Source organism: Ambystoma mexicanum, chromosome 6p (assembly GCF_040938575.1).
Source record: "Ambystoma mexicanum isolate Mex_15411 chromosome 6p, UKY_AmexF1_1, whole genome shotgun sequence".
Lineage (NCBI taxonomy): Eukaryota > Metazoa > Chordata > Amphibia > Caudata > Ambystomatidae > Ambystoma > Ambystoma mexicanum.
Genome location: NC_090935.1, coordinates 605935197 through 605956178, shown reverse-complemented (window position 1 = coordinate 605956178; position 20982 = coordinate 605935197). Strand labels below are relative to the sequence as shown.

Below are 20982 nucleotides of genomic sequence, written 5' to 3'. Positions count from 1 at the left end.
GGATTCAATCCTCTTTTTCTTTAATATATATGCGGGTATTGTTCCCTCGAGGCATGCAGTGTCCTTGAAATTGTCATTAATGTCTAAAGAAGTTGGTTACATTTTTTTTACTACTTTAGAGATTTAAAAAAGTATCCTCTTGCTGAAAGGACATAAGGCTCACAGGCCTTGATTATATACCCGCTGATCTATATACAGATCAATCAGATGCATGGGGGCCCTTTATTATTTAATGTATTTAATACAGTAATATCAACAAGGACATAACCCAAGACATGGAAGTACCCATTAATTTACACCATTTTTAAGTACGGGGACACGAGGAACCCTGCAGGCTACAGACCAATCTGTTAGATTTGTCCTTTAACATGTCTGGGAAACTGGTCTAAACCAGATTATTGACTTGGCTTTATGAAATCTGAAACTTTAAAAACCTCAATCCTCTGTAAAACTAAATATATTTTATCCTCACGATACTCCTTTGAGGAATATGCGGAAGGAGAGAAAGGAACCTGGTGGGGAAGACATTATTGAGAAAACTGACTTTTGTGTTAGGGGCTTCAAGTCCCAGAGTACTGCGACAAAGAAGAGGGCTGCAGAGGCACACGGTGTCAGAGTGCAGCCCATTAAGGTTAATGACCCACACCTGAGGATAGCTAAGAGCATAAGAGGCCCCCTCAGGTGCATGCCATGAGACCAACGTGGAAGAAGGCGAGACAGCCAACGCAGCAGCAACAGGAAAGCAGTTGTAGTAGCAGTATGTGGGTAGGTTTTGGAATCTCAACGAAGCAGCAGAGGAAGAAATCATGGTAGAACCGGGACCAGAGTGGCAAGAGAAATTGATGCCGGTCCTTAGAGGGTCGTATAAGCTAGAGCTTTCAGCTGCAGAGGTCACACAGCGGAAAGCAAACCTTTTTTATAACTTTCCCCATTGTGAAGCGTTCAGCGGTGGCAGTCGAGCACTGGATCACTGTTGGGTAAGAATTGGTGTAGTAGCACTGTGTGAAACTACACAACACTTATCTGCTTGGTATTAGGTAACCCGCCTTTTGGTATAGGTCTGTACTACACAAGTTGGTAGTGTGACTGAGCAGCCAGGCCTATCTCAAGAGGTGTAAATGTGAGCTGTAGAGCCGTAGCAAATGAAATTCGCAAATAAAAGTAACCAAGTAACAATTACACTCAAGGTTTCAGTTATATATTTATTTATTTAACATCAATTTTTAAATAAGCGTTCTTTAAAAAGGGCAAGATATGTAACAATCAAATATACTTTAGAATACTTTTCCAGAATCAGCACAAGTTAGTGGATACTCTTGCGATATGCTTTTTACATACTTTCTACACACAGAGGTGACTTCATTTCACAAGGACAGTAATGGCATTCATGTAGTTATACTTTGCAGATTCTGAGGTTGCAGAAAGGAAAGGTTAAAGGAAGGAAAAGGTTAAACAGGTTCTCAGGGCATGTATACTTAAATCTTCCAATGAAGTCTAGATAAGCCTTTCCCAGCAATAGCAGTCTTAAACAGGTTACCACCTATGAGGGACAGAAATAACAAAGTCAATGGACTAGAAGAGTCTGCAGGGAGCCTGGACAGCCAAAGTCAATTGGAGCACAGTCTATGGAGCTAAGGCACTTCTTCGATAATAAGTCTTGCACAAAGTTAGAGAGTTTTGTAGAAATCACTTGTAGGGTGACAAGCTGTTTGTGTAAAGCAGAGTTGGAATCGACTCTAAAGGTAAACCAGTGCAAGTCTCAACTGAGAGAAGCACAGCTCAAAAGACACTGAGGTAAGTACCCCAAGTCTAAAGAGTACCTTTGGTTTGAAGAAGAGTGGTCCTGCTGGATTCTGTCCTGTTGCAGCAGTGCAGACCCGGGTTCCTGAGCCTCAGCTGTGGGGACAAAAGAGAGGGCATCTATAGGGCTCCTGCAGCAGCAATTTGGAGGTCGTCGGCAGCTACAGCTCTTTTCAGATCAGCAGCACTTTGCGGTTTCAGTGCTCTGTAAACAGCACCACCGTGGAGTTCGACTACCGGTTGGGCTTCCTTCACTCTTGGGTCCTGCACTCTGGTGAGGGGACTCGAGCTCTGGTCATCCTGCTTCTGGAGGGTCCTTAGGAGACTCCTGGAGCTTCTGGCCGGATTTCGGACGTTGCACTCGACTACGCATTTCTCGACCCCTGACACCCGGTTCTTGCAGTAGCCAAGAAGTACAGCCAATTAGGGAAGATAGTCCAGTGGAGTTCGTCTCGGGGTAAGTTGGTCCCACTAACCCAAGGGAAGAAGTTGTCCCTTCCGGAGATTCTCTTGTCAATCAGACAAAAGGAGTTCCAGCACAGCAGCAGGGCTTTACCGGGCAATTCAGAGGTCCAGGAGGATGCTGCAAGCTATGTTCACGGTTTCTTTGTCGGGTGTTTCTCCCAGTGGTGGGCTCTGTCTCTCTAGTCCCAAAAACGTCATCTTTAAAGCAGGTTTCTCCCATTCATGCACAGCCTAGGCTGTCAATCGCACAGCAGTGTGGCTGTCCTGTCAGTACAGCCAGCCATCCAATCAGGACTGGTTGCATTCAGGCATTCCTAGAGACAAAGGACAATGCAGTTTCTGGAACCTCCCTCACATCCTGCCTTTCCAGACACACTGGAGCCAGAGGCGGGCTTCAGGGCTGAAGCCCGCCAAAGGCAAAACGAACAAAGGGCTCAATTCATCCTCGACGCACAGAGTAAAACCCAAGAAAGATATTATAAACGGAAAATGGCAAAAAAAGACGACCGGGGCCATTTTGACAAAATGGTCACCCATGGGTGCTGTACTGCAGCTGAGGATTCAGCCTGCGGTAGAAAAGCACAATGGTAGGAAAATTAAACCACTGCCACCAGCCATTTACAGTAGTGAGGGTAACATAAACAATGTTACATGAGAATGGAGGATAAGGGGCTACTACGTAACCCCCCAGCACTCCACATAAGATGGTGTGTGCAGGACCTACAAAGGGAAAAGGTAAGTAAAGTCAATTTCATTTTACTATTCTTGGTAACAATAGTTCACACAAGAAACGGTATCTAAAGGATTTCCCTGTGACGCTGCACTGAAGGTGATGTGTGTCACCATCCAAAAAATAGCTGCCTATGGAGTTTGTCAGACTCCAAAAACAGTGGAAACACATAATCCATATCAGGTAAAACACATGGAAGGGTGAGAAAAAGGCCTCACTCACTCCAGGGTAAAAATTCAAAAGTCCTAAAGTCCAGCAAAAGAGCTGGGGGTCTCTAAGGTGGGAGGAATTAAGCACTAAAATGAAAATTCTCCCTAACAATTGCTGGTGAGATTTCAGCTACATAAATCGAGCAGTGGAACACACACCTTTCTATGACTTTTCCCATGGTAAAGCGTTCGGCGGTGGCAGGCGAGCACCGGATTGCTGGTGGAACTGTGAGGGTTCTGAAAGTAGCAGACACGAGACACAGGAATCTGTACAGGAGAGGTTACCGGGCCGCGCAGGAGAAATGAAGCATGAGCTGGGAGCAGCAAGGCACAGATCCGCATGCCAAACCCGGTGAGTTTACTATTTTATTGTGACCCCGGATCACTCTGTGATTTTCCAGACTCCCTTTTGAATACCGAACTGATGTAAAACAAATGACTTATTATGATGCATACCAAGCTGATAGAAAACAAGGCAGATGACATAAAGAGACTTTAAAGATCCCACATGAAGGAGGTGATTGTTATATAGTGGGTAATAATAACCAACCACACAAAAGTGCAGTATCTTGAGAAGGGAACACAAACCATTATTGCCAAAGCCAAAAGGGACGCACATTAAGGCAATTGAAAAAACAACCAGTGTTGCCTAAACTGAAAGAAGATAACTGAGCAGAACAGTGTGTGTGAAGAGAATGTCTTAAACCCACATTGCCAAAGCCAAAGAAGTGTGAAGAAGAGAGAGTTATTATCAGCGGTTGGTTAATAATACAAAGGTGGAACAAGATTGGCAGCATGGCTGCCCTTCTGGTAAGAGGTTCATGAGGAAGGAAGCATTCCCCGTCTTGCATGTGGCAAACACTCGGGTGTAATAAATAGCATCAGTTTGTCAGTATGATTCTTGTATCACTTGAAGAGAATCCTAGACCTAATTGTGTGAAGCAGAAGACATTATTAAAACCTTTGAAGTTGACCCTTACTACAGAAGTACTTAGAGATAGTAGTTGGAACTAGGATTATAACAGGTCCTAGAACTTTGTGCCAATTGGTTCTGTTCACCCAGAGAACTGCAATAGATTATCTTGGTTGCCAGGAAAGTATACCAGACTAAGAGCATGTGTACCCATTGGTTCTGTTCTGGTAGAATACACCAGAGTAGAGTGTTGTAGAAGTGGAAAACCTGGCATGAGAGTAAACCAGGTGGAAACTCATAAAGTACTGTGGTGGGTTAAAGCTTATGATGAAGTGGTGCCAACATATCCTGACAAAGACATTCGTTTTGAAGCTAATGACGTTCTGAAATATTCTTAGTTAATGTCTGTTTTGCTGAAGTAGAACTTAAGCTAAAGTGGTGCCAAAATATCCTAAGACATTTGTTTTGAAGTTAATGAAGTTCTGAAATATTCATTTTTGATGACAAGAAGCTGTCTCGAGACCTTGGCTACAAGTGGAAAGAGGAAAGCATTGTTAAACAATTGTGAACCATACTTGGAATCCAAGTTGGAACTTTTGGGGTCATCAGGTTGAATAAGAAAGAGAACTGAAGTGGAACTTTTTGTTATAACACAGGATTTCTTTATCCTTTTTGAACATTTAAAGAACTGCCTGCTTGAATCTGGGGAAAGGGCGTTCACCCAGGTTATCAGAAGAAGCAGCTATTGTGATGTGACTTATAATATTATATTTCTTGTTTGTTATGAAAGATTTCTCTTTACTGCACCTTTCCTTCCATTTTTATGGACCCCCAAACCTGTTGCTTTTATTTTTGATCCTAACCTGTACTTTTTACAGTGCAGTGAAGCCTTAGGCTTCACTACACTGTCTTTTGCTCATCTCATTAAGGGGAAACTGACACGTCCTTCAGGCTGTCAGTACTGGGAAACATTGTTTCTCTTAGTCTTGCGACTTTGTTACTACTTTTAGTAACTTATTATCACTTGTGGTAAGTTTTTATCATTGTACAATGCATCGTACAAAGCAGTACAATGGGGTACACTTTTTGTTTTGCCCTAGACTAACACTGAAATGATTTTTGGTTACTCTAGGTGTGCTAAATGGACAAGCTGGTGGCAGTTTTTTTAACCATTTGTTTGTTGTTTTTCCTTTTAGCCGTACCTCGTTTACCGTGTTTGGCTACTAACTGTAGCTAGGGCCCAAACATGGCTGTGCCACATAGTTTCTTTCTTGTTCTTTGGCCATCTTGTTCTTTAGACTTCTTCCTGGCCTGCGAGGCCAGGAAAATCCTTATAAGGACTTTTGGCGGGCTACTGGAGGGCAGTATGTGTTTGCTGGCAGGATGTAGGCTGGGACTGTCTGGTCCCAATCTACAAACTGGTTTCAGTGTGTCTGAGTGGTATGCATGAGTGTTCCCACCAGTGGTCCTGATTGGACCACTGCTGGGGTGTGTGTGTGGCTAGTCCTGCTATTGGCTAGTGGGAGGTTGAGCAATTACCTGGCTTTTAGGATAAGAAGAGGACCCCTGCACTCATTCTTCAGAGATCTCGGAGTAACCTGAAGTAGCCAAAACTCCTGTCCAGCTGTCCCGACTGAAGGAGGCCTGGTGACCAACTTCTGCTGCTGTCCTTGTGGAGCCCTGTCTTGCTCGTGATCTTCAGCAGTCTTGCAAGGGAGCTGCGACCCTTGTAGTGCAGGGAACATCCATTCCTGACATCTGCTCGGTACCCTGCAAAGAAGAACCTTTGAAAGTTTCTCGGGACCGCCCTGTGGCTGATAAGCTCTGAGCTTGGGCTACCGTGCTGCCGACGTTGCCGTTCCGAGTTGCAACCTGGAACTTGGGGGATCTTCAGCTTTTACTACGAGACTTAACCTAATTTTGGAGTCCTAGCTTCAAGGGTACCCGATATAGGAGGGAAAGTCTGACCGTGACAAGTGAGGCCCTTTCCGTCGCTGTGCTGTGGTGACCACTGTCTGAAACAGCTTACCTGACCAGAGTCCAGTCCTGAGAGGGGTCCTGCATCGAGTTTTGCTGCATTCTTCATCCAAGAGCCCTTGAACCAGCGAAAGACACCAACCGCAGACCAGTTTGAACCTGCAACCCCTGCAAATCGAGGACTGTGACTGATGGTGGGAAAAGCAACCTCGGACCCTCTTCCATTGACTGGCCAAGTCTGGGGAAGAATCTGAGTACGGGGGTAAGTTACAGTTGTTCTTACCAGCCCCTAAACTCCCTTTAAAAGTTTTCCGAACTTTTACAAAACTTTTAATATACTTTGGTTTTTCCATAGCTTTCTGGCGCAAGCATACCGAAAGTTGGGGACACTTCTATTAGTTAGAATACATTGGCCTCTAACCCTTGGAACTGTTCACTGGACCCCGGAGACCCTACCTTCATTTTTTCCAGCTTCAGAAACTTTGTCGGAACATTCCTGAACTTTTAGGCATAAGGCCCCAGACAACTTGGGGAACGGCTTTTGAAGTTAGGGTTAACTCTGTGGACCTTTTGGTGCATAATCTAATCTGTACTTTCTTTTATAGGCGTTTGATTTATATTATGCTCTCAACCAGTGACTGTATATATGTAATCTAGTATTAGTGTTGTGTGATGTTTCTATCTGTTCGAAGTCATTGCTCATAGTGATATTTGGCCATAAATAAACTACGTCCACCAGATGTACCATACTCCAGCCAGGCTCCACAGACACTGTCAGTCCATATCCGATGCATGCAATAGATGCAACTATGCCCCGGCGAACTTCCTCCACCTTGCCAGGGAATGCCCGGGAGTTGGCCAATTCTGGACAGAGGTGTTGGCTAAGATCTCAATAATTGTTGGAGAAGCACTGAAATTGAGTCCACTCGTTGCGCTATTGGGATGCACCAAAGCCCTACAACCCACTGTGAGAATACTAGCAGGGTTGCTGCTGGTGTTGGCACGCAGAAGAGTGGCGGTGTCCTGGGGGATGGGGCGTCCACCCACTGCACGACTGCGGCTCCAAGATGTTGCGTATTGTCACGACATGGAGACAGCATTCATCAGAGCTTTACCCCTTCATGCACGTCCCACAGACACTTGGGGCCCCTACATTAACTATCTGCTGACAACCACGGACTGGAAAAGGGTGGGAAAATGGAGTGAATCGGCCAACCTCTGCATAGACTAACAAAAGCAGTGCAAATGTGATGATTGTAAATTATGTGAATATGGGAATACGGTGGGTGGGAGGGAGAACCGGACGCCTTGTTGTATTATTTGTTGATATTGAAAATCTCAAAAATAAATTATTTTAAAAAAAAGAAAATAACTGTATTTTTATACAGTATCCGGTAATATTGTCCCCATATATATGGTCGCCATACATGTCGCTGTGAAAAGGTTATGGCAACATTATATATGGTGATATATATATGGGGTCTGTGGGAGCGGGGGTTGTCCCCTGCTCCCCTTCAAAAGGAGGGTGTCCCCTGCATGTTCTATGTGTTAATGTCCCTGCAAGAAACTGCCATTTTACAGCAATTTTTTGCCAAGCGACATTATCATGTGGACATTATCACATGGAACCTTTTATACATACTGTAAGCTCACCACCTCTTGAGACTGAGCCTAGACCCTCGTCACTGCTACCCTGAACTGGTTTGGCTACAGCTCTCCAGAGTTGTCCCTGTCAAAATATAGGTTGGCCTTCAATACATCTGTCCACCAGGCCAGAGTATAGAAAATCAATCCTAACATTGTTAAACTGCCATATATTTCCTTATTGATTTATTGTTTATATAAGTGTGAGGGATAGAATCCTTTTTGGTAGAGTGTTTCCTCCAGTTTATTTTAGGCATGGAAATCCTCATTGGGGTAGAGATAGTGAGACGTTTATCCAAACTTTTGAATTAATAAAAATTACATCTTTTGAAAAACCTTCACAAAGGTGTCTGCCTCACATTTCTGACCCGTCAAACTACCTACAGGCAAATCATGCCAGCAGTTTGCGGTTTTGTCACCCCATTTATATATCCGTGCCCCTTTATTCCACCTGCTTATTTTGGCCCTCTCCAGCTCTTTGATTTTAACATCCCCTATCCCCTCCTGTTCTCTTAAAGCTCCTTATTACACTCTCGTTTTGCCACTCCCGCCATCGCACCTCCAATTGCTCGACCTCCTCCTCTGCCTCATATTGTCTTTCTCTCCCTCGCTTTAGCAGAGATCTCCATTCCTTTGCTGCTCAATACTGCTTTATATGCCTTCCACACCATCTGTTTTGATGGCATAGAGTCCTGGTTGACTTGAAAATAATGCGCTGTTTCTTCTTTCAACTCTGTCACCAACTTGTCCATTAAATGGTACGTGTTCAGCCTCCATGAACCATTCCCCCGTGCGTGCCCACAAATATCATCATTGGCATAGGGGCATGGTTGGAGACCCCACTAGAGAGATACTACACACTTCTCACCCGAAGTCTTTCTCCGTCTGCGGACATATAAACTAGTCTATCTTCGAAAAAGAGGCATGCACGGCTGAAAACAATGAGTACACTCTATGTCCCCGATACACTTTCCTCCATATGTCTAGCAGGCCCATCAACCCCAAGAACTCTCCCAACTGCAAATCCCCTCCTCTCCCAGCGGTTCCCCTCTGCCATCTATCCAGTAGCAGGTTTCCCATAGTATTGGAATCTCCACCAATAAACATTGGGCCAAGAGGGGCTTCCATTATAACCTTTTAATGCTCTTCAAGGGTCTCTACCAGAAGCGTAGGTGGGGTGTATACACTAACAAACTCCTCCCTCCAGATTGTTCCATAATCCACACCAGTCTCCACTTGGGATCCCGGACTATGTTGGTGATGCGTAGGTTCAGTGACCTTTTCACTAGTATAGCCACCGCTCTGGAGCCGCTTGAGAAGCTTGCATGCATTGCACATTTGTATGGAACCCTCCCCAAAAGGGTTCATGTGTCCCCCATAAGAGTTTTTTCGCACAATCACATGCCCTTCCGTCTTCCGAGGGGTTTGTCGCCCTCTGTATGGTACCGCCCTGTATCTGCTGCCCCACAAACACAATGTAACCATTCCCCAACTGCCCACTTCCCCTGATTACAGCCCCTTCCGTCTCAATGGTGCACGCGATCCATCACTTGATTAACGTATAGTAACCTATGATTCATGAGGTCTCAGGCAAGACTAGTGTTTAGTGTACAGCTTTTCTAGAAAGGGTAGATCATAAACGTATAAGTATTGGTTTTTGGAAACTGCATTGACGTCTTTGTGTGAGTGACAACGTTGCAAATGCCATGGGACACCGTTTGGAAGGTCCACCACATGCCCCTCTTTTTTCAAAGTACTGAGTGCCACATATTATCTTGGCAAAATAATAACACATGCAAAGATTAGTAGCACAGCAGTGCTCAGGCTAGCGACTGTGATACTGTAGCATGGCTGTTCTTAACAAGTGCTTTTCAATCTGATCAGTTTAGCCTGCGTTGTGTTCTCTACTCAGAGTAGTAATGTCAAATTTCCAGACCATTCATGAAAAGTGATTGGCATAAATTAGAACTGTCTGCTGCTGATGTACACTGCTCTCAAGTAGGATTGACGTTTCTAGGCACATGGACATTGTCATTCCGGTACTACGTCTGGATATGACCTGCTAAGGATCAAGATGTGCCCTAAGCAGGCACATCCTTGGTATAGACACACACAGAATATGTGTAGTTGACGAAACAGAGAAAATATAGGTGGAACAAATATTACAGCACACACAATTTACTTGAAGCACCCACTTGACTGAAAAGGTAGTCAATGATTTGTGTAATCCTTCAATGACATGGTGTCGTATCTAACTCATTTGAAAACAATTACTCCCACTATGGTTAATTTTGAAGGATCGATTTTAATTTTAATGAAACTCTAGAAGTTTCATCTATTTATAGCACCCAAATATAAAAACTTGAAACGTAAAATGTGTACTTTGAATCTCTACCTGGTGAATAGCATGTGTTGACATTTTCGGTTGCGACAAAGATGTTACATTTGGGAAAAAGGTTATTTATATCTGTCTTGTCCTTGGAATTACAAGGGACAATCTAACTAAATACAATGGCTGCAATGAAGTGTAGAAAGTGTTGAAAATACATAAAAACGTAACTCCCTAGTGCCATTTGCCACAATCTTACTTTACCTCCCGAGGGCTTATTCAGGTGCCATTCAGTGACCTGCCTTCCTAATGTCTAAATGCTCTTAGTGATGTTGGACCAGGGAACGGCAGTTTGCCCTCTCATAGTTACCTTTATTACAGCGGTGCATGACTCCATCCACTGTGAAATGCAAATACATCATTGGAAGAAAATAATTGGACAGAATATCCCATCCTGCCCTCATTTTGGCATACTAAAGTTTTTTTTTTTTTTTAAATCTCATCCACAGTCTTATCAGATCGCGCTCTATTGTAAAAGAGAAGAAAGGGAGAACAGAGGAGTAGACACTGGGTAAAAGGAGGTTGCAGGAACTGTAGATTAGGAGGCATAATAGGGAGAGCAGGTTAAGGGAGACGAGGAGAGTGGGGGTATGAGGGTTGCCCTATATTACCAAAAGATCAAGCTAATGTAACACCAAGGCAGAGAGAGTGTGTACGGTTCCATGTCATTTCATCGCCTGCCTTTTAATCCCCAGGCTTTTTAACGTGCACATTCCATCGAATGTGCTCAGCGTTTTTTTCTTTTTTTTTATGGGGGTATCCCCCAAACCCCCCTTCCACAATTATTTTTTGCCATTGCCCACCCGCCCAAACCCTTATCTGACCCTTCCCACCCCCCCTAAAAAATTTGATGAGCACATGCGATGGAATGTGCACTTTGAAAAGCCTGGGATGAAAAAGCAGGCGATGAAAGGACGTTGCACCGTGTGTACAACATCCAGTATGTTTCCTTGAAAGAAGCAGTCTGTATAATGAAGAAATACATTTTTTCAAGTGTCCATATCGTATACCACGTCCAAAACCCAGAAAATATAATGCAAACTAATGCTTGACCAGAGCGTAGGAAGAAATGTTATACATTGTAATCATTAGTTTAGAAAAACAGACATTAAAGGAACAACTCAAAACATACTATTAAATGATTTTCCAGAAGAAAGATGCGTGCATATGGAAGGTGCAGATCAGCCAGCAGGGGGCGGTTGGGGTACTTAAGACTCTGGCTGCTGTGCTGCAAAGACCTGCATCTCCCCGTGAGCTAGACAGGAAGCTGATTCAGGGGCTCTAACAGGCATACGTATTTTGCAGCACAATCCCATGCATGCTGCAGTGTAGTTCCACCAACTTAATTTAATATTTATTGTGACATAGTTTACATTATAAACTTTACACAAATGTACATATCACTATATACATTACATGGACGCGGTAGCGTCCATGTAGTTATGGTTAAGTTGGTGTTTCCATAGGAAGAGCATTTTTTCGGTGGCTTATAACTTCACTCCCTCTGGACGAATCCTCACCAAACTTTGCAAAAAAAAGTATATGGCCCACTCTGAATTTTTTTGCAAAGTTTGGTGAGGATTCGTCCAGGGGGGGAAAAGTTATAGGGGGGGTCCCAAAACTTGTGTTTTTTCCTATAGACATAATGGGAAAAAACTTTGCGCACGGCCACAGGCCAAACCGCTGGACGGATTTACACCAAATTTGCGGCAGGAGCGGGGGCTTGGTCCCGAAAGCGTGCTTTTGCAAATTTGGTGTAAATCCGTCCAGTAGTTTTTTATAAAATGACCAAAACGTAAGGCAAAAAAATTAGTGATATCTGTGTTCTCTTTGCGGACGGACTTCCCTGTTCGCTCCGCGGACAGCACCCCGATTGGCCCATGGGCTTGCGTCATGTCCGCGGACATGCGACTTGTTCGCTGATTGGACGGCGAGGGGCGTGGAGCACGTCAGATTTTCTGTGGCGCCCGCCATCTAGTATTCGCCGTCGACCGCGTACAGCGCGGTGAAACGTGGATAAAAAATTGTATTTAGTGCCGTGTGTTGGTGTGTAAGAGTGTTTGGGGAGGGTGGGGGAGTATGAGATAGGTTCAATGTTTTGTTTTTTTATGTGCTAGACGTTTTTGTTGCGTTCGATTTGTCCGCGGAGAACACGGCTGTTCTGACATTTTGTAAATAAACTAAATGGTGGGGTGTTTAGAGGACGGAGTATGTGTCATTTTTGTTCGCAAGGAAGGTAAAAATGAGCTATGAACACTTGCGGTGTACTTATTTGTTCGTAAATACACAAACTGGGGGTGTCCTCAGGACGCTGTCCGTATTGTAATCTGTCTAGTTGAATGTGTTCTAAGAACACTCGCGGTGTCCCGAAATGGTTGCAATTACACGAAATGGGGGTGTTCTGAGAACATTGTTTGTATTGTTCGTTGTCAGGGTGAAAGTGTTTTAAGACCACTCCTTTTGTCCGCTAATAGTATAATTTCCTATGGGCGTCAACCGACTTTTTGTCCACTAAAGAAACGATAAATCCGGCTGGTGTGCGCCGACATTATGTGATAATCCTATGACTGGCGCTATTGACCTGGCTGACTTGCTTTTGCGACACTAAATCATATCTCCCGCCCCCAAGCCTGATATTATCAAAGCATTCATATTCCCCGCCTCTCTCCGTGACGTTACAGGGTGCGTCATCAAACGCGCCCAGTCCTCTGCAGTCCTAAGTGACTTTACACAGAACCCGGAAGACAACACATATTATGTCAAAACACAGCGCGCCACAATTCGGAATATGAAACAGTGATTTAAAAGCAAACAGCAAGATTGTAAATTTTGTAAAGTACATTTATTTCACATGAAATGTTTAGTGAATATTCAGCGATTTGCTACTGTCTCTGCTGTCGATCAGCAAAAGTTTATTTTGAGCCACGCGTTGTTCCTTTGCGGTAGATAGGCTGTTGGTTTATGATAAAAGCAGTAAATGGTCGCTCTGATAATCGGAAGGTTGCTCCAACAACGAGCCATTAGACCACCCTATTGGTTGGTATGTTGTTTGTAGCCGCTAGTACTGCGTACGGGCATATTGGTCCTTGGCGATTGTCCCATAAAATGGTGAGGGTCATGAAGTTGCATATTTGGACCTGCACCTGGCAGTTGAAGACCCCATCCGCTGGAGTCTGTAAATTGTGACATAGGCAAAATGGGGCCACATACCTGTTTTAAAAAACATAAATTAGTCTCACCAGCCGATCTTCATTAAAAATCATCATTTTATTTATTAGGGCGTGAAACTATTTGCTATCGAAGATAGTGCAACGGAGTATATTAATAATAAAATAATAATATTTTCCCATTCATATAGCGCTAAGAACCGTGAGGTATCTAAGCGGTGCTTATTATTAACCACGGTGTGTGGTGCTCATTTATCGACCACGGAAGGATGAAAGGCTGAGTTTGGCCTTGCCGGAATTCGAACTTGCGTTAGCAAGCTGTGCACGGATGTCAAAGCGAGCGTTGTACTCGCTGTGCCACTTGACAGGCTACAGTGAAGTGGTACAGCGAGTAGAGCGCTTGACCGCCTATAGACCGGTTAAATTATTTCTATTAACCCACCCTGTGTCGTCTGCCTTTTTCAGAGCCCTCTAAACGACAGGGGATCAATTCGGCAGTGATAGTGCGCGGTAGAAAACATTATGCCACTTTCAACGAACAAGTTCAACTTGAGCGGTCTTTAATGCTACGCTATTGTAATTATATTTGGTATAAAATAATCTAAAGGGTTACTTACAATACAATTGCAATTTCCATTGTCTACGAGTAGTGCAGTCCCAAAATACGACTCCGCGTGTGCGAACGATCTTTCGCATAATGATATAATATATAAAAGTGGTTTCGTTTCAGAAATTTCATCTTTATCTACTCTTACGTTTTAGCAACACTCCTTCAAGAGAAGTCTTTCATCACAATCTCTGTGTGTCAAGGTCAAAACACAATACAACCTTATAGTCCGCTTCGCGAGCCTCTCCGGGGCCTGAGAAAAAAATGGAAGCAGCTGACCTTCACTGTGAACGAGCATAAATTCTTACTTTGCAACATTCTGTGTAAAGCCATCTGTGAGAAGTTGGTTTTTGCACGCCATGTTTGTATATTGTTTGCGTGATATTAAAAAAAGTTTGTTTAAGGGACGTTATGGTTCTAAATACAGCCGAAAGACCCCTGAAAATCGCAAGTTATGGTAAGCTATGAAAAATAACTTGCGCCACCACTGTGCACTGCTAAGACTAACACCCAGGACATCAAAGATGACATCGCAAATGTCATTGATGAAATCACTGATGACATCACATGTGTATGTACTTTTCATGGAATTTGTGTACTAGGGATTTTTATTATAATGTTGCGAAAAAAGTGTCAAGGATATTGCAATAAATATCATACCGTTATTAGTGCTTTGAACGATGCATTGATATAAATAGCATTGTATTATGGGATTCTATCTAGTATACTGAGCTACTAATGGAGAAACATAGCATTGTGTGCAGAGTACAAGATGAAAGTATAATATTTGTAATGTTAATATGTTGAATAATGAAATGATAATCATCCTGAAATGTTCGAATATTCACAAAAAGGGGGTGTTCTGAGGACGTTATTCGTATTGTGTGATTGCTTAGCGGTATGCAATGAGGGAATGGCACAGAGAGTAAAGTGGACGCCGTCCGCGGACACCGCGGCTGTTCGTGGACAGGGCGTGCTACATCCGGGTTTTTCCAGGAAATCCAAGGAAAGAAGACTGTACGGATCAGCCAATCAGATGTCGAGGTTGTGGATTTGTGTTGAAAGAGACTGTCTGTGGAGAAGATGGCAGAAGTAGAGAAAGTCAGGGTGTTGGTGCTTGGAGATATGTTTGTGTATGGTTTACAACAGTACGCTCAATGCAGGCATGTTGCAAAGAACTTTGATGTGAAAGGAGTGGAGGTGGTGTGGAGCACTGTGCCTGATTGCAATGTACAGGGAATTGTACAAGTTTGTGAGGATATGTCCACAATGAACAGTCCGCATGTGGTAGTTTTGCACTATGGTGCTTTCCATTTGGGCAACCTCAGTGCCCCTACTTTGTTGGCTGATTTGGAGCGCTTGGTTCAAGCCGTAATGAAGATCCTTCTAAATGCGAAAGTAATTTTTTCTGGATTACTACCTAGGGCAATATGGGACAATAGTTCAGTTTTTTGTCCTCAGCAAAACATTGCTAGGTGTGTCATCAACCGAGTCATGTGTGCCTTCATGCTTAGAGCTGGTATGTTCTTCTGTAATAATGAGAATATTGATGCCAGTAATGCTGTTAATTTTAAAGAAGATGGCATTTCTTTATCTTTTACGGGAAATGCCTTTCTATTTTGGAATGTAAGGGTTGATTTGGAGAAGGTTATGTGAAGATTCTAGGAGTAAAGTAAGAAAAAAAAACAAGAAAAAAAATACAAAATAATAGGTGTCTGTCAAGCATCTGTAAAAAAAAAAAAAAACGGCTCTTTTCAGAGCCAACTACAAAGGGGAAATGGGGCACACTATTTAAATTTACATTCACCACGCTCAGATTTTTGATATGTCCGCGGACATGGCGGTAGTCCGCGGCCATGAAAATCACTACGAGGGGGTTAGTATGTTCTATGTTACATGTATATGAAGTCAGGGATATTATGGTTAAGTTGTGCTACTAAAAACCTATGAAATTCAGTGAAAAAACTTTGTTAAAGGGACGTTGTGGTTAAGTTGCGCTACTAAAAACCTATGAAATTCAGTAAAAAAACTTTGTTAAAGGGACGTTATGGTTAAGTTGCGCTACTAAAAACCTATGAAATTCAGTGAAAAAACTTTGTTAAAGGGACGTTATGGTTCAAAGTAAAACCGAAAAACCCCTGAAATTCGGCAGTTATGGTAACATAAGCAACCATAACTCGCGCCACCGTGCACTGCTAACACTAACACCCAGGACATCAAAGATGACATCACAAATGTCATTGATGACATCACTGATGACATCACATGGCTGGCTCTCCCTTTTTATCCTTTACTGACATATCGAAGCCACATAGTTTTCTTCAGTAACAGTCAGGAAGTAAAAATTGAAAAGGTACTATATTTGTAGACTTAGGGTCAAGTCACATCATATGAAACATATACATAGCGGAAGACACAGGCTTGAAAGAGAGCAATCCTTTCTGTGCATGAAGATAATCATTAGGGTTATCAGCACTTTCTCATAGTTTTATTTTTATTACTCTATCTTCCCTGTATATGCTCATATTTGTATACATTATACTCACTCTCCTTTCCTTTGGGTGCATTTACATCATGTGATACACATACATATGGTAAGTAGCAGCTTTGAAACAGAGCAATAGTTTCTCTGCATAAAGACAATCAGTTAGGTTATGAACTCTTTCTGCTACTACTTCTGCTCTTTTGTTTACTTCACTGTCCCTGTATATACTCATATTTGTATGTGTTGTTGTCTCTTTGTGTTTTGTCTGTAATAATTATGTATTAAGTGGGTTTTATTATCTACTTATTACATGTTTCACAGTACGCAAAACTCTAATAAGAAAGCAGTTATCATTTCAGTATTCAACATGGCAAGATTATGAATATGGCACCTTCATCATGTATGCTGCACACACTGCCTATGTTTCTGCATGAGTAGCTTAGTATACTGGATAGAACTTCATAATAGAATGCTATTTATATCAATGCATTGCTTAATGCACTAATTAGCTCATGATATTTATCCCAATGATCCTTGACAGTTTTTGGTCAGCATTATAAGAATCCCTTGTACAGAGTTTTTATGAAAAGTAAATGCACATGTGATGTCATCAGTGATGTCATCAATGACATTTGTGATGTCATCTTTGATGTCCTGGGTGTTAGTGTTAGCAGTGCACGGTGGCGCGAGTTATGGTTGCTTATGTTACCATAACTGCCGAATTTCAGGGGTTTTTCGGTTTTACTTTGAACCATAACGTCCCTTTAACAAAGTTTTTTCACTGAATTTCATAGGTTTTTAGTAGCGCAACTTAACCATAACGTCCCTTTAACAAAGTTTTTTTACTGAATATATATATACACATATAAAATAGAACTAAAACAAAAGAATAGCATAGAAAAACCATGAACATATAGTTGTAAATCCTGCTTTCAAGTAAAACAATAGCACAATTCTTAATCAGCTTCTTATAAGGTTCCACCAACACCGGGAGGACAGACCATCAGAACAGTTGTTCAGAACAGCAAAATGTCCACACAAGATCTTCTCCTACTATATGTGCAGATTTAGCTCCTGGGAGTGTGAGAGCAGTGTCATTGTTTAGCCTCCGCTCTCCACCAGTTTCCGCTTCTCCAGTAATGCCCCAATGTCCTCAGTGGGTGCACAGTATATCTGCAACTATGCTAGCAGCCGCCTCAAACGAGGCCTGGTAAATTCCACACACATAAAGCACAATCCGACGATGGCGTGCGCCTCTAGCTATAGAAATTTCCATAGGATATGCTGGAATCTGAGCTGTTGAAAGTTCAATAGCTTCAGGTTGTCTGTATGTACAGTTTGATGCCTCCCTGCCCTTGCAAGCCTCTTTGGGTTGCCCAAAGAAAGATACGAAGCGGGTGCATGGTTGAATGTTCAATCCATTGTGTGCTTTAGTAGCCAGATTCTGGTGCAGTGAAAACTAAATTGAGCTTTTCAGCATTGTGCAATGTTACTTTTAAGCCCTGCTTTTCTTTACATTCTACCTGGTACAATAATGTTCTTTCTACTTTTGTACTGCATTTCAACATGGTTAAAAAATATATTTATATTCCCAGTCTATACCAATCACCATTGCCTCTTAACTAAAGCAGTATTTTCACGGGTGTCTCATGGAATGGTTGGTCCGTCTGACAATATTATTTATTTAGGTGTCTGCCCCTGTACAATGTTTCTAGTCAATGTGCATTTTTGTTGTGCATGACAACTTTGAGCTGTGGCATGAGGATATACATTTCAGAGAATTAATCAATGCATTGTATTACCAGGGTACATTTCCGCTGAGACATTTTCTTTCTGATGCATTATAGTGAATGTATCTGCAATCATTGTCAAGGGAACTATTTCACTTACACACTACTAAACGTTGTTTTATTGTTGTTGGATGCCTTGAAATAATCATGGCCGCTCTCTGCCGTTTGGTGAACATAGCAGCAAGTGCTGCACTGCCCAATGGAAAACCTTCATAGTGTACAGAATTATTCTCTCCAACCAGGTGTCCTTACTATGAAGTGGTCTATGTAGGTAAAGCTTCATGCAGTTTTGTGTGAGTGATGATATGTCATGATATAATTAAAGGCCTTTGCTCACCGTCTGTTCCGCTAGGCTTGAACAGAATGGATGAATGCACAGCTGCGGCAGGTACTGTGACGAGTGCAGTCAGATAAATGCAGCCCTGCTGGAGCTGGAAGGGCAGATGCAAGTGTGGCTGGGACGAATTCAAACATCGAGAACTCACCAGCCCATGCTAGAAAGAGCTTCTTTGTAAAATTAGTACCAGCCAAAATAACAAACACTGAAATCTCGGTCCAGCGGGTATAGCTCTGACTAGAAAACCTAGCTTCATGGCAAACAAGATATCCTCATTTAGAGGTCGCATTTTAGGTTGCAATTCTTCCACAGGACAAAAGATGATCTTAATTTCTGCTTTGCCACTCGGGCCATTTGGCTTTGTCAATTCTTGTTACTGAATGTGTTTATTTCTCTTGCATGTCAGTCTAAAACGTAAATGTAACGTTAATCATTGAGTGTGTCGTTTTTCCTAATCATTTATGTCACGCGTACATGTTTTTTTAATGTCACTATAGTGCGCGGAGTTGAATGTAAGCTTGTGGGGTGGTTATTGCTATTCATTCCATAGTTTGGCAGGAGTTTGAGAAATTGGATTGTAGAAATTATTTTGTGGGTTTCTCTGTGGTAAAGGAATGGGTTTGACAACTAAGAGGGTCCATTAATAAGGGGGATTTGATGGAATAGCTGTTACAATGCTTAGGCGTTAATCACTATCGAAATCAAATAAAAACACAAATATAAATCCAGGTTGACAGCAGGAAGTCCCTCTTCTGAAATCTTTGATCAATGTAGCCAGAACCGTCCAGCTATGATTTCTATCCCTGTTACAGTTCAGCCTTGATGGAGGGTGATTCACTGTTATGCAATCTTAATTATATGTTTTTAGCTGATCTTGTGGGTGGGGACATTGTGACAGTTTCTTGGTGGTTAATCGGTCAGAGATAAAGAGAGAGGGCAAGTCCCCTCTAAATGGCAATTACTCAGTGAGACCTACATCCTTGGTTGAAGACCCTCACTGGAAGGCAGTGTCCAAAGAAATCTACTTTCAGTTGCTTGCTTAGGCACAAGTAGCTGGGTTCTTCTCAGTGTTTGAGACAAGTGCACCAGTATCATTGAGCCCTGTACTCTTGGGTGGGGGGCAGGGAGGCTGCCCCCCATGCCTTTGCTATCTGAACTTTCACAAGGGCGTAGGGCGTCTGGCCAACCCTTGCACATGGTAGGTCAGTGCATCAGGAGGCCCTGCGCACGGTGCAAACAATTAATTCAATGATTGATTCCACTGGAAGACTATGGGGCATTGAATGAGAGCTGCATGCCATTATTGAATATAGAGCCACGTGTCTGGGCCATTGAACTGTACCATTGTTATTTTTTCACTTCAAATCTGGATTATTAATGTTACCAAACTCAGGGACGTTCTCAAGATTCTCATCCACGCTTTCTTTTTATCATAACATCATGGTGCAGCTTATAGTAGTAGCTGGCGGGAGGTTGAGTATTCGTTCTGTTCTTGCCTTCATCGAGGTCTACAAGGTAGTCTTATTTTAGGTTTTTCGATGCGGGGTCATGCAGTTGATTAAATGGTTTCATTTTTTCCTGCAGTCGCTACTAGACTGTCGCTGTGGTACAGTAAGTTTCTAATTGGTCAGTTGCTGGCTGTATTCTTCTAACCAGGAATGGTCATTTTTTGGGTAGAGATTGACTATTGTATGATTCAAGGGACCTGCAGCAATTTCCTTTTAAGGTGGACACATTCATGTTGTCTGGGACAATATTTTGTAAGAATTCCACGATTCACGATCAGTGGGGTCTCCACTGGCAAGATGGGTGCTTTTAACTCTTCTGCAAGCTGTCACATCTTCTTTCAGCAAGAATGTCGGGGACGATAATGTTGACAGTAGGAAAAAAAAAGGGGATGGGGAGGCGTGCATTCCGGTTCCCAGTCAAAATGTGCCTGATGTAAGAAGTAACTGAGTTAAATCCCAAAAAGAAATTAATAAGTATTAACAGGGTTGGATCCCATCTGCTGTTCAGTTGCTCTGTTGATCTTCTCCTCCTAGCGCTTTCTTGTCTCACAGTCATCAGGGAGGCTGTACTTATATTCAGGTGTTACCAATTAGTTGTTCTTTCAGTCTCTAGGGATTCTGCCAGTGGAGAAACTTTGCTGAAAATGTTGGGGGGGACATGACCTCTGAAGAAAAGGTGCCCCAGCCAAATGAATGGGAAATAAATGGTGTGCCATGAAAGTTGGGGGGCAAACACCCCCGCCCCCCCTAAAATAACGCCCATGGATTCTGGTAGCTGTAGTGTTAACATGTTAAGTGATCCTTCAAAGGGGAGGACGGCTAACTCCGGGGCAACGCATTTGTCTTGGAAGCAAGACAGTGCAGCGCAACACAGGTTTGAATCCCGATCCTGCGCTCTTGGAAGCAAGGCAATGCAGTGCAACACAGGTTCGAATGCCGATTCCGCGCTTAGAAACCACTC

At 42.8% G+C, this 20982-nt stretch overlaps 1 protein-coding gene across 2 annotated transcripts in view; it reads left to right on the top strand.

Moving 5' to 3' along the window:
* IQGAP2 (IQ motif containing GTPase activating protein 2) overlaps positions 1-20982 on the top strand; it is a 1674846-nt gene that overhangs the window by 1422053 nt on the left and 231811 nt on the right. The gene's annotated exons all lie outside the window — the stretch shown is intronic.